This window comes from Gadus macrocephalus, chromosome 18, assembly GCF_031168955.1.
Source record: "Gadus macrocephalus chromosome 18, ASM3116895v1".
Lineage (NCBI taxonomy): Eukaryota > Metazoa > Chordata > Actinopteri > Gadiformes > Gadidae > Gadus > Gadus macrocephalus.
Window position 1 is genome coordinate 1,484,377 of NC_082399.1, and position 15,000 is coordinate 1,499,376.

At 52.5% G+C, this 15,000-nt stretch overlaps 1 pseudogene; it reads left to right on the forward strand.

Annotated features, from left to right (window-relative positions):
* The first annotated feature begins 124 nt into the window (after nucleotides 1–124).
* The window catches only part of LOC132446981 (potassium voltage-gated channel subfamily C member 1-like), a 31,319-nt pseudogene continuing 16,443 nt past the window's right edge, over nucleotides 125–15,000 (forward strand).

Sequence of the window (15,000 nt, forward strand, 5' to 3'; positions counted from 1 at the left end):
CGCGACGCGAGCGTCTTCAGCGTGTGAATGTTGATGTTTAATTCTGCCCTTCTCTTTCCGCAGAGTCCTCCTCCTCCTCCTCCTCCTCCTCCTCCCTCCTCCCCTCTCTGCTCGCCGCTCCTCTCCCCTCCTCCTCCTCATGCTCAGCTCAGTCTGTGTCTCTCTTTCAAAGGTCGCAAGGGTGGGAATAAGTCGTCCAACAAAGCATGTTACAGCGCAGACATGACTTGTCCGTCGGAAAGCGAGAAAATCGTGATCAACTGTGGCGGGGTGCGGCACGAGACATACCGGAGCACCCTAAAAACGTTACCGGGCACCCGCCTATCGTTCCTCACCGAGCCGGACGCCTACAATAACTTCGACTACGACCCCAAACTGGACGAGTTCTTCTTCGATCGCCACCCGTCCGTTTTCTCCTTCATCCTCAACTACTACCGCACGGGCAAGCTGCACTGCCCCAACGACGTGTGCGGACCGCTCTTCGAGGAGGAGCTGGCCTTCTGGGGCATCGACGAGACGGACGTGGAGGCTTGCTGCTGGATGAACTACCGCCAGCACCGGGACGCGGAGGAGGCGCTGGACAGCTTCGAGAACCCCGAGCCCGAGGCGCCGGAGGATGACCCGGCGCTGTGCGGGGCGGACGGGGACCTGAAGCGCCTGTGCATGCAGGAGGACGCGCGGAGGGCGGGTTGGTGGAAGACCTGGCAGCCCAAGATATGGGCTCTGTTCGAGGACCCATACTCCTCCAAATACGCCCGGTGAGTGTGCCTCGGTGCCGGCCGCCCGTCTGGTCATGTGTGGGTGTTATTAGCATAGGATCATGTGGGGATACTGTGCTGTGCTTTGCTTCACCACGGGGCGTCGTGGCAACACGATAAGTTTATTGAATGAAGTTCAGCAGGCGCCGTCCTTCCTTGATTACAGACGCATGTTCTACCAAGGGCAGATCTGGTCTCGGTGGAGACGTCTTGTATTGGATGACAGGTGCTGCACACTCAGGAGGTGAATAATTAATGCCGGTAGCGCAGGTAGAATGGAGCACGGTCTGATGTCTGATATAAAACCTGGGTTTCGATATATGCGACGTTTCCTTACCGAGTCATCGTGTTATTTCCCCCCCGACGTCTTCCAGTCAAAAGCATTTAATATTCTAAGTCAGGTCGCGCGTGTCCGTTTTACGACGCACATAAGCGACACGTATCATGTCAGTGTTATTGTGTGTGATTTATCGGAGCGTCGAGCCATTGTCCGGCGGCTCTCCGTCTTTACGCACCGACCGCACCGATGCTTGTCCCCGCAATGGTCCGCCGCTCGCTCCTTCGCGACGCCAGACGAGCCTTTTTTAACCGAAGGCAGTGAATCTCATATTCACAGACACACGTTCACTGACACACAGACACAGACACACATACTGCAGGTCTCGTGATGTGACGTTAATATGATGTGGTTGGGATTGCACAATGATGCCTTTGTGATGTGATGTGGTTTGGTGCTAGTCTGATGTTTGTCTGTGTGTGTGAGGTGATGTGAACGTGAGGTTAATGTGGTAGTGTGATTTTAATGTGATGTGGTGTGATGTCACTGGATTGTGAGTTTGGGGTTAATGTGATGGCTGATTTTGTGAAGTTTGCCTAATGTTAATGTGAATGAGTGATGTTAGTCTGGTGTTGAGATTATGTTACATTGGTGTTATGTGATGTTCGTTTTGATGTTGGTGTGATGTTATTATGATGGTGTGATGTTACTGTAACTTTGGTGTAATTCAACCGTGATGTTGGTGTGATGTGTGATTTCCATTTGATTTTCATGTCATGGTATGATATTGTTGACATAGGATATAAGTGGAGTGTTTTCCAGATGGCCTTCAGAACCTATAGTCACTGAATCTACCGATATAGAACAATTATATTTGGCAGTGCATCTGTTATCGCTTTGTGCGTGTTTTAGCTTCTTTCTGTTTGTTCTAACAGCGTTTGTGTGTTAATGGCCTGTTATACTAAGACAGAGAGGGAGAGAGACAGAGAGGAGAGAGAGAGAGAGAGAGAGAGAGAGAGAGAGAGAGAGAGAGAGAGAGAGAGAGAGAGAGAGAGAGAGAGAGAGAGAGAGAGAGAGCGTGAAATAGAGAGAGCTGGATAGATTGAGAGATGGAGAGAGAGCAAGAGAGAGAATGATAGAGTCAGACACAGGTGATCAATACTTTGATCTCATTCACATATTCTGGTGCAGGCGCGCATACACACACATACACACACACACACATACACACACACACACACAGTGTAGTTTCTGCTTCAATAGTGAGGGATGAAAGAGAGCGAGAAGGGGAGGGTTCCTTCGAATCGCCCACCAGTGTGTAGGACTTATACCCCGTCTGCCCATTGATCTCATATTGATGATCACCCATGAGGTCTGCTGTTTTTCTCTCATGCTCTCTCTCTCCGCTTTCTAGAGGGAGAGAGACCTTTCTGTCTCTCTCCCTCTCCGTCTCTCTCTCTCTCTCTCTTTCTCTCTCTCTCCCTCTCTCCCTCTCTGTCTTAGTATAACAGGCCATTAACACACAAACGCTGTTAGAACAAACAGAAAGAAACTAAACCCCCCGCCCCCCCCCCCCCCCCACACACACACACACACACACTCGCTGAGGTTCGTGGCAGTAAGGCGGTGTGCCTAAAACCTCCCCGGAGATCCTGGTTCCTCGGGGGTGCTCTGTTCTGTCTGTCTGTGGGGTGAGCAGGTCCTCCCTGTATCCACACAGCGCCCTTCAGAAACACAAGCTCCTTCCCCACCTGTTGCTGTGTCTGAGGTAATACCTGAAACACCCTCGCTCCTGAAGCTTATACACACAGAGTGGCTACTCCATCAGAAACACCTTCCTAATACCAGGTGGGACTTCCAAATGACCCCGGAGGTCTGGTGGCTCATCAAGGTGTTGGACACACTTCATATATATCCTGCTCCATGTAGAAAGGATGGCGCGTTATCTTCCAGGAATTAGCCTTTGGAAGACGTTTGGGCTGTGACCATAAAGGAATTGTCAGTAGCTATGCTCGGATAGGCTGTGGCATTTAAGTGATTCTCTCCTTGTATCTAGGCTATGTTTCTCCGGTCATCTGTTCAGTAGCTGTGAGAGCGCTGTAGCCCGGTGCGATGTTTTGAGGTTCTGTCCTCTCCAGGGATGGATGCGTTGGGGGTTCCTACTGGCTACAAGAGTAACCGTCTCTTTTCTGTCAGCGAGGACCAGTCTGAACCTTCACCTCTGACCTCTCGGTAACAAGGCGTCTCTGCTTGGTTCCCTAAACCAGACCGTTGCGCTGAATCCCCAGCACAGTTCCGGATCCCTGGGAGACGCCAAACAATCATTTCCACATCACATCACGTCTCCAAGTGTCTGTAAACACATCCGATCGAGGAACACATGACTGTTCCATTTGAAGATGAATATCTGTTTGTGAACGTTCAACCCCGCTTCCTGTTCAGGGTGAACTGGGGCAGGATTGGATTTGTGAGTTATCTATACATAATAAAACCACATATTACAATACATTTAGATAATACTGATATTGTCCTTACATTACATCATATTACATTTCAGTAAATCATGATAGTACACTGTGTGGCTGCGCTGGGACAAGGCATCCCCGTTTCTTTGTTTCTGTGTGTTTACTGCGTTAATCAACCCATCGCACCCTAGTCTAACCCACAGTCGATACCAACCTGTCCATTAGGCCTGGGGTGCGGTCTGTAGTTCCACTCCGGCTGCGCCAGTGACAGCGGCTGCTTCTCCTGTTCCCTGATTGGACAACGTCCCCAAGGTCATCGGTGACATCACCAGGGGTCGTTCAGAGAGGGGGACTTGAAAACAAAACGACGCTCGGAAGATAGAAGTCACCATTGCCCTTGTTTTACACACGGCCTCTTTTACACTGAGAGAGGGGGAGAGAAGATGGGGAGGAGAGAGAAGAGAGGAGGGGGAGGAGAGGGGAGGACAGGGAGAGAGGAGGGGGAGAAGAGGAGAGGACAGGGAGAGGGGAGGGGGAGGAGAGGGGAGGGGGAGGAGAGGGGAGGGGGAGGAGAGGAGAGGAGAGGAGAGGGAGGAGAGGGGAGGACAGGGAGAGAGGAGAGGAGAGGGGGAGAGGAGGGGGAGGAGAGAGAAGAGAGGAGGGGGAGGAGAGGGGAGGACAGGGAGAGGGGAGGGGGGAGGAGAGGGGAGGGGGAGGAGAGGAGAGGAGAGGGGGAGAGGAGGGGGAGGAGAGGAGAGGAGAGATAGGTAGGGTAAGATAGAGGAGGGGGACACAAGAAGGGAGAGGGAGGAATGGGGGGAGAGAGGAGGAGAAGGAGGGGGACGATAGTGAAAGTGGATCGAGAGAGACTATTATTCTCTCCACGTGGGAAGGTCAAGCTGGGCTGGCAGTCAACCGTGATGAATTATGATCACATAAAAAGATCAACGCAGAGGACAAACCAGGGCATCCAGAAACCAGTACAAACCAGTCAGAACCTGCATTAACCAGCAGGAGGAACCCCTAGAACCCACCAGTCAAACATCTTAAACCTGCTGCAGCAGAAAGACGCATAAGGTGTAAAATAACTCTGCTGCAAGAACGCCTCGTCCATGACACTCCCTCCCTCCCTCCCTCCCTCCCTCCCTCCCTCCCCTCCCTCTCCCCCCTCCTCTATCACACTCCTTTCCCTCCCTCCCTCCCTCCCCTCTCTCCCCCCTCCTCTATCACACTCTCCTTTCACTCCCTCCTCCCTCCCTCCCTCCCTCCCTCCCTCCTCTCTCTCCCCCCTCCTCTAGCACACTCCTTTCACTCCTCCCTCCCTCCCTCCCTCCCTCCTCTCTCTCCCCCCTCCTCTATCACACTCCTTTCACTCCCTCCCTCCCTCCCTCCCTCCTCTCTCTCCCCCCTCCTCTATCACATTCCTTTCCCTCCCTACCCTCCCCCCTCCCCCTCCCTCCTCTCTCCCCCCTCGCTCTCCGCTGCCTCCTCTATCACATTCTTTTGACTCCCTCCTTCCCTCCCTCCCCCCTCGCTCTCTGCTGCCTCCTCTATCACACTCCTTTCACTCCCTCCCTCCCTCCCCCCCCTCCCTCCCTCCCCCCCTCGCTCTCTGCTGCCTCCTCTATCACACTCCTTTCACTCTCTACCCCTCCCTCCCTCCCTCCTCTCTCTACTCCCCCTTCTCTATTTTACTCATTTCGCTCGCTTTCTTCCCTCCCTCCTCTACTCCCCTCTCCTCCCTCCCTCCCTCCCTCCCTCCCTCCCTCCCCCCCCTCCTCTAACAATCATTTCAGTACTTCCCTCCTCCTTCTCTCCCCTCCCTCCTGTATTACACTCCTTTCACTCCTTTCTCATCTCCTTCCCTCCTCTTCTCTCTCCTCCCCTCCATTCCCCCTCTGCCCTTCTCTCCCTCCCCTCCTCTCCCCCTTCTCTTCTCTCCCCCCCCTCTCTCCTAGCAGACTGTCTTTGTGCTGAATCAGCTCTGTCAGCCAAATGGACAAAACTGGGCAGCACTCTGTTGTCCTACAGGGATCCTTCTGTTCACACACGTAAACACACACACACACACACACACACACACACACACACACACACACACACACACACACACACACACACACACACACACACACACACACACACACACACACACACACACACACACACACAAATAGAACCACACAAACATACACACACGCACAAACACACACACGCATCAAGTACCCATCGTGTTGCTGTACCTGTAGAGGTGTGGAAGACCCAGCAAGTGGGGGGTGGGGTGGAGGTGGAGGTGGGGGTGGGGGTGGAGGTGGGGGTCTTCATGCTGCTAAGCATCGAGGATAAATCTCTGGCGTGTCGCGCACCACAACACATTGGCCTTTACTCTGTGTGTCTGTCTGTCCATAAAACATCTCGCTAACCACTCACACTCAGACCATGAGCATCCTTCAGCCCAGCTGACAGGGCTAACTGCTATTAGCTCCAGGCTAGCTGCTACAGGCGAGCGGCTGTAGGCTAGGAGGTTAGAGATTGTTAAGTTTAGGTATTAGGCTAGATATAGTTGAGTATGTATTAGGTTAAAGATGGGGTTGAGTGTAGGGTTAAAACATTTGAAGTTTAGGTATTGGGTAAGATATGATTATGTTATGTATTTGGTTGAAGATGGTTAGAGTTTGGTGTAGGGTTAAAACATTTGAAGTTTAGGTATTAAGATAGATTTGGTTCAGTTTAGATATTAGGGTAGATATGATTAGGTTTAGGTATTAGGCTAGCGATGGTAAGGTTTTGGCAAGAGGTTAAGATTAGATGTTAAGTTAGAGAAGGTTATGTTTAGGTGTAAGGTTAGAGATTTATGTATAGTTTGTATTCACAAAAAGGGTTTGGTTTGCATCCCACTGAACTCTTTAAAACCCCGGGCGGCTCTTTTTAATCCTTATGAATGGGAAGCGAGCGTTCTGCTTGCTGTTTTTGCTTTGCTGAGCGCAGCATGTTTTTGGCAGAGCACCCTGGACATAGAAAGAAAATAATTGTCCTCATTATTTTACTACAAGCATTTCTACTGTTTACACGGCTTTAATGCTTCTAGCGTTTCTACATGTTTAATACTATGGGTGTTTTTTCTACTTCTTAAATACCAGTGTTTCTACTCCTTAAATACTACTAGTTTTCTACACATTTAATACTATGGACGTTCCTCCGCCTTAAATACCAGTGTTTGTACAACTAAGTACATCTCGTGTTTCTACTTAAGTACTGCTAGTCTTTCTACGACTTAAATAATACAAGTGTTGCCAAGCTACTAGCAGTATCTGGTTCGAAGGTTCTGGTTGGTCCCTCCAAGGTCACATGATTCTCACACCCAACTTGTACCTCCGTGCTCACCATTTGGCATGTGGTGGTCCAGCCATGCGTTACGGTTGTGGGAGCAGTATTTGGCTGAGCCCTGTCCTTGGTGCTGAAGTGGAGAAGGCAGTGGTTGCCATGGTGACAGGGAGTCAGGCAGGCCGTGGTGATGCTGTAATAACCAGAGGAGCTCTGCCGCAGTAGAGCAACCTTCCTATCCTCTATCTTATGTCCTCTCTCTCTCGCCATGTCCTCCCTTTCTCTTGTCCTCTCTCTCTCATGTCCTTGCTTTCTCCTATGCTCTTCCGCCCCTATACTCCCTCTCTCTCATTTTTTCCTTTCCTCTCGCTCCTGTCCTCAAGCTCTCTCTACTATCATCTATCTCTCTCTCTCTCTCTCTCTCTCTCTCTCTCTCTCTCTCTCTCTCTCATGTCCTCCCTCGTATTCTCTCTTATTCTTATTCTCCTCTCTCTCTCCGTTCCTCTTGTCTGCCCTCTCTCTCTCTCCACCCTCTTCTATTCTAGATCCTCCTATATATATTTGAAGTGGTAACATTTGGTATATTGAAAAACATTCCATACACCACGCACGCACGCACGCACACACACACACTCGTCATCGCTTGTCCTACTCAAAGCGTGACGGCCCTTCAGATGGCTGTGGAGGCAGATCCGTGATCCACATATGCTGGTGTTTGTGGTGGGTGGTGGTGAGGGGGGGGGGGGGGGGGGGGGGGGGGGGGGGGGGGCTGATGGTGATGTGAGGTGAGTGGAAGTGGTGGGGCTGATGGTGGGGAGGTGTAGAACATTGATGTTGGGGTGTCCTTCCAGCCTATCTTCACTGGGTTAGTGTTAGGGCGAGGGTTAGGGTTAGGGCGAGGGTTAGTATTTGGGTTAGGGTTAGGGTTAGGGTTTGTGTAGCGCTCCCCTGCTACCCCTTGCTGTCACCGTATCGTTAAAGCTGTATGTCGGAATAAGTTGGGAGTCTCTCGGGCTTTGCATCGGCGACGGACTCAGACGATATGCCGGAACTTGCAAAGTCGATCCATTTGGGGCGCCCCAGTGGTTAGGGTTAAGGCCCAGACCTTACCGCAGTGCCCGGGTCCGGTTGCTGCCCGGGGGTCCTTTGCCGCATGCCTTCCCCTCTACCTCCCACACCTTCCTGTACACCTTAGTCTACAAGAAGCCAAAAGTCGACACATTCGTGGTTTAGCTAAATCTCAATAAACCACAGCAGGTTCCAACCTCAACACAAAAGGATTAGAGAGAGAGAGAGAGAGAGAGAGAGAGAGAGAGAGAGAGAGAGAGAGAGAGAGAGAGAGAGAGAGAGAGAGAGAGAGGAGTAAGCAAGGGAAAGAGGAGAGAGAGGGAGGATGAGAGAGAGAGAGAGAGAGAGAGAGAGAGAGAGAGAGAGGAGAGAGAGAGAGAGAGAGAGAGAGGGAGAGAGAGGGAGGATGAGAGAGAGAGAGAGAGAGAGAGAGAGAGAGAGAGAGAGAGAGAGAGAGAGAGAGAGAGAGAGAGAGAGAGAGAGAGAGAGAGAGAGGTACTGGGAGGTAGAGGAAAGGAGGAAGAGTGATATCGTGTCTAAAAGCAGCAGTCTAGCACAACCCTCTAACACGTGTGATGTAGGCTTCTTTGTTGTCTCCTCCTCCTCTTCACCACTGGATAATATTAAAATCAGGAGGAAGGACGGAACACTGTGCCCTGATTGCTCAGCAAAGTGGCTGGGTTGAAGCCAATCAGAACGTCACCACCATGTCTCCCAAGCATTAACTTTTGTGTGTGTGTGTGTGAACAGGAGTGTCTGTCGTGTGTGTGTGTGTGTGTGTGTGTGTGTGTGTGTGTGTGTGTGTGTGTGTGAACAGGAGTGTCTGTCGGTGTGTGTGTGTGTGTGTGTGTGTGTGTGTGTGTAAACAGGTGTGTGTGTAAGTAGCAAAGTAGGTCAGATACTGATGAGCAGATGAAGAGAGAGAAGGTTGGAACGAGGCAGAAACAGGTAGAGGGTGAGATCTTAAAGTTGGACTGAAACAAAAATTGTTTCCCTTGTGTTCAATCGTCATTCCAAGTACACACACCTTTATTCACACGTACATGCACATCCCCGTTCGCAAACACTATCACGCAAGCACACACACACACCTCAGTCGTTATACATTCACACAAGCACACACACACACCTCAGTCGTTATACATTCTTATCTGCTGGCATGCTTATATCTTGAATTGTGTTTGGTAGGATTGTGTCGTGGCTGGATTGTTCTATTACAGCTTGAATATACTTGGTTGGATTCCCAAAACCCTTGAGCCACAACCCCTACAACATTAACCTATACTTATTATATAAACTCTGCTCACTAGAGCACAGACGTGTTCCTTGGCGATCACTAGTGCCAAGGAATCAGCGTGGTGTGAGTGAGCCTGGCTCAGGGGCAGCCTGTTGGCTGATCTGAGTCCGAGGACGCCCAACAAGGACCTGTGGAGAGATTCTCAAGAAAACCTTTTGGTTGGGATGGGGGAGGCTACCCAACAACCATCATGAACCCCTGACAACCTTTCAGGATAGTTATTTTGTTGGCTGTGACCATAACCAACCTACCCACCCACCCGATTTGGAGCAAATCATGCTCCGCTTTCTGTAGATACCCTGTTAACAGACTCACAGACGAGCAGGAAACATAACCTCCTTTGCGGATGTTGTCTCTGTAACCACCGTTCAACCCCAACCTGCTCCCTAATGACCTGTCTCTGTACTGCCCAACCCCTACCTGCTCCTCAACGACCCGCCTCTGTGTTCACTGTCTAACCCCTACCTGCTCCTCAACCGTCTCTGTGTTCACTGTCTAACCCCTACCTGCTCCCTAACGACCCGTCTCTGTGTTCAATGTCTAACCCCTACCTGCTCCTCCACCGCCTCTGTGTTCACTGTCTAACCCCTACCTGCTCCTCCACCGCCTCTGTGTTCACTGTCTAACCCCTACCTGCTCCTCAACCGTCTCCGTGTTCACTGTCTAACCCCTACCTGCTCCTCAACCGTCTCCGTGTTCACTGTCTAACCCCTACCTGCTCCTCAACCGCCTCTGTGTTCACTGTCTAACCCCTACCTGCTCCTCAACCGCCTCTGTGTTCACTGTCTAACCCCTACCTGCTCCTCAACCGTCTCTGTGTTCACTGTCTAACCCCTACCTGCTCCTCAACCGCCTCTGTGTTCACTGTCTAACCCCTACCTGCTCCTCAACCGTCTCCGTGTTCACTGTCTAACCCCTACCTGCTCCTCAACCGTCTCTGTGTTCACTGTCTAACCCCTACCTGCTCCTCAACCGTCCCTGTGTTCACTGTCTAACCCCTACCTGCTCCTCCACCGCCTCTGTGTTCACTGTCTAACCCCTACCTGCTCCTCAACCGTCTCTGTGTTCACTGTCTAACCCCTACCTGCTCCTCCACCGTCTCTGGGTTCACTGTCTAACCCCTACCTGCTCCTCAACCGCCTCTGTGTTCACTGTCTAACCCCTACCTGCTCCTCAACCGCCTCTGTGTTCACTGTCTAACCCCTACCTGCTCCTCCACCGCCTCTGTGTTCACTGTCTAACCCCTACCTGCTCCTCAACCGCCTCTGTGTTCACTGTCTAACCCCTACCTGCTCCTCCACCGCCTCTGTGTTCACTGTCTAACCCCTACCTGCTCCTCAACCGCCTCTGTGTTCACTGTCTAACCCCTACCTGCTCCTCCACCGCCTCTGTGTTCACTGTCTAACCCCTACCTGCTCCTCAACCGCCTCTGTGTTCACTGTCTAACCCCTACCTGCTCCCTAACGACCCGTCTCCGTGTTTCGAGGAGTGGTTCTGACAGAAGGCTTCCCAGCGATGCCCTCTCCCTCCCCAGCCAACGCGCTCCTCTATAAATACACCCTGGGCCTTCAGCCGACCCGGTCGGACCCTCAGAGGGGGAGACGTCTGAAGCCGAGCCGAGCGGCTGCCTTCAGGGGGAAGACACACTCGCAGCCCTCCCACTAAAACACTCTCCCCCTGGACTCCCTTGGCCGTGCCTCAGAAGCCGTGCTCTTGCGTGGCCACGGCGTTACGTCGGGGAGGCGCTGGAGGCTCCGACGTGTATCTGTGTTGTATTATTCATCCGGTAATGCAGAGCGCCGCTTATAAATAGACTGCGGGCGGCCCGGCACGCGACCGTGGCTGGCAGCAGCACGCGCCAGATGTAACGGATCAAGCTACACCAGCGTGACCAGAGGAGACACCGGGTGAACACACCTCCCACTGAGGAGCAGGGAGGCGGGGGAGGGAGGGGGTGGGGGGTGAGGGAGGCAGGGATAGAGCATGACGGGAGGAAGAGAAAGGCGGGAGGAGAGAACGCAAGGGAGAATAGGATGAGAGGGGGAGGAGAAGCAGGAAGAGGGCAAGTGGAGGGGGAGAGGAAGGGAGGAGGAAGAGAAGGGGAGGGAGGGGGAGAGGAAGTGAGGAGGATGAGAAGGGGGGGAGGGGGAGAGGAAGGGAGGAGGAAGAGAAGGGGAGGGAGGGGGAGAGGAAGGGAGGAGGAAGAGAAGGGGAGGAGGGGGAGAGGAAGGGAGGAGGAAGAGAAGGGGGGGAGGGGGAGAGGAAGGGAGGAGGATGAGAAGGGGGGGAGGGGGAGAGGAAGGGAGGAGGAAGGAAAGAGGGGACGTGGAGGAGCCGAGAGTCTGGGATGTGAGGATATATATGAGAGAGATGAGGATTTTAAAGAGCTGACAGGAAACTAAATGCTGAATCAATGACTCTACTATATGATGGTAATGCGAGATGTATAACGATCACGGTGTCATTAGGTATAGAAATAGCCATTAAAAACAGTATACCTCCACTTATGTGTAAAGCACTAATGGCACCCTTTACATCTAATTACCACTTAGGAAGTGAGTGCATCTTACAGCCACTAACTGTGAAGAGTTGCAGAGGCACGCGTAATTATCAGCGTTCAGACCCCGGACGTTGACAGGGTTCAAAGGTTCCGACGCAGTAGATGTTTGCGCCGCAACAGTTCCTCGTCTGATTTACCATGGTTCCAACACTGTTCTAACGGTGTTCTTCTAATTCCGTCGTACCATGGTTCCAACACTGTCGTTGCACGGTTCCAATATTCCTCTGTTCCAACAGTCCTCTGTGCCAGCACTCTCCTGCCATTGTTCCGTTCCAACACTGTTCTGCTCCAGAATCGCTCCAGCAGCATCAGCCACTGAACATTATCTATAATTCATCTACTTCCCCTTTCGGTTCCTTGTCCTCATGTGTCCGTCCCATGGCATCTGTAGCTCTTCACACGGCTTATCGCACAGCTCGACGGTAGGGCCGTCACAGATGCGTTTTAGCATCAGGCCTCGTCGGCAGCACAGGGGTGTAAGGAGGGAGGCACAAGCACATGATGAGCTTTCAGCGAGCACTGGAACCGAGGTCTGGGGTTTGAATTATGCACCGACGAGGGCGTACATTATGCAGCCCAGGAAGCCTCCGCTGACAGTTAGTATTGCCTCCATGTTTGGATAGAGAGACTCTGAGAGGCAATTAAACTGGGAGGTCGTGAATTGGTTCTGTCCACTATGCCTCGGGTATAGTGGACAGTTGGTTGGGCTTCGATGCTCAACTCCGTTGGAAATATTGGAGATGCCGAGGCTGAAAGCTCATCGCGTGCTCCCTGCTTTATGGAGTCATAGCTCTGAAGAAACCATCCTCAGGTCCACGGGTCAGCATATCATTGTTCAATAGGAGATCGTTGACTTCCACGTCCCGCAAGAAAGAAAATACAATTCTGGAGTGACTGGAGTTTGACTTTGGATCGAATCCCCCTGCAATGCTCTCGTTCCCCTCTCGAGTTTCCATGTGGTCCCCTAACCTCGTCTGTCCCTTTCTCTTCTCTCCAGTACGTGGCGTTTGGATCCCTGCTCTTCATCCTCATCTCCATCTCCACCTTCTGCATGGAGACGCACGAGGCCTTCAACACCATCTACAACCGGACGGAGAACGTCACGGTGGGGAACACCACCCACGAGGAGATCGTCTACGAGGTGGTGACCGACAGCTGGCTGACCTACGTGGAGGGCATGTGCGTGATCTGGTTCACCATCGAGGTGCTCCTCCGCGTGACCTTCTGCCCGGACAAGGCCGAGTTCTTCAAGAGCACCCTGAACATCATCGACTTCGTGGCCATCCTGCCCTTCTACCTGGAGGTGGGCCTCAGCGGCCTGTCCTCCAAGGCCGCCAAGGACGTGCTGGGCTTCCTGCGCGTGGTGCGCTTCGTGCGCATCCTGCGCATCTTCAAGCTGACGCGCCACTTCGTGGGGCTGCGCGTGCTCGGCCACACGCTGCGCGCCAGCACCAACGAGTTCCTGCTGCTCATCATCTTCCTGGCGCTGGGCGTCCTCATCTTCGCCACCATGATCTACTACGCCGAGCGCATCGGCGCTGACCCCGACGACCCCACCGCCGCCAAGCACACCAACTTCAAGAACATCCCCATCGGCTTCTGGTGGGCGGTGGTCACCATGACCACGCTGGGCTACGGGGACATGTACCCCGAGACCTGGTCGGGCATGCTGGTGGGGGCGCTGTGCGCTCTGGCCGGCGTGCTGACCATCGCCATGCCGGTGCCCGTCATCGTCAACAACTTTGGGATGTACTACTCCCTGGCCATGGCCAAGCAGAAGCTGCCCAAGAAGAAGAACAAGCACATCCCCCGCGCGCCACAACCCGGATCCCCCAACTACTGCAAGCCCGACGCCCTCGCCATGGCAACCGCATCGCCGCAAAGGCTCCTGGGAAATGTGCTAGGTGGCGTCATAGGATCTGGAGGATTGGCGGGAGACTGCCCCCTGGCTCAGGAGGAGATTATAGAGATCAACAGAGGTGAGTCACTTTGTTAAATCAACTTCCTTGAGAATTACAGCCGCATTCGGCAGGTTAACACGATTCAGATCTCTTCAGATGGGATGGAGGTCAGGGTGTTTGGCGAAGGTTACATCTGCTGCGGGTAACATTTGAGAGCTACGTTTAGAAAATAAACAGCCGGAGAAAAACACACCCTCCCTCTCTGCTCTCAGCCTCTCAGAGTTTCACTCACACACTTCATGTGGTAAAAAATTGAGAAGAGATGCCCCGATTGGTCAGAAATAATTCATCTGAAATCTCTGTGGTTTCATACAGAGGCGTTAACTCCTCGCTGAGCATTCATTCACTAACAGCTGACGTAAGACCACAACACATCCCTAAGGAAACCACAGTAGAAAGGACAGCTCTTAAGTCTTCCCGGCAGCACCTGTGAGCCCGTCCGGGTGTCCAGGCGTGTGTCCAGGTGTGTGTCCAGGTGTGTGTCCAGGTGTCCAGGTATGTGTCCAGGTGTCCAGGTGTGTGTCCAGGTTAGGGCTTTGACTCCGAACTTTGTTATTCGAATATAATTTGAATATCAAAAAATAAATCAAAATTCGAACTAATCTAATAGGCAGCCCTTAATATTGGAACCTGTTATGGGCAGGCCAAGAGGGAGACAGTCTATTCATAATATTGTAATGACCACGGAAGAGGCAGTGAATGAAGTATTGATTGACAGCGATTTATTAGAAACCTAATAAACCGTTGGAACACGCAAGACCGGTAACCATAGCAACGGCGGTAAACAAACCTTGCGAAGCCCAATCCAGGTCTTACTGAAGGCATTTAATGGGCAAAATATTATTAAGAAATATTTGAATATATTCGAATATTAATATTAATAAACAAACAAACTTCGAATATGATTTTTGGGCAAAAGTCAAAGCCCTAGTCCAGGTGTGTGTCCAGGTGTCCAGGTGTGTGTCCAGGTGTCCAGGTGTGTGTCCAGGTGTGTGTCCAGGTGTGTGTCCAGGTGTGTGTCCAGGTGTGTGTCCGGGTGTCACGCAGTGCGGAGGAGGAACCTGTGTTCTCTCTCTCTCCTCCTTCCAGGCTCCAAGCAGAACGGCGACGCCGCCTCGGCCGCCCTGGCCAACGAGGACTGCCCCAACATCGACCAGGTGCTGAGCCCCGACGAGAGGAGCCCCGCCGTGAGGGGGGGCCCGGGGGGCGGCGGCGGGGGGGGGCTGGGGAACAGCCGCGAGCGCTACCAGCAGGACCGCGCCTGCTTCCTCCTCAACACCAGGGAGCTCC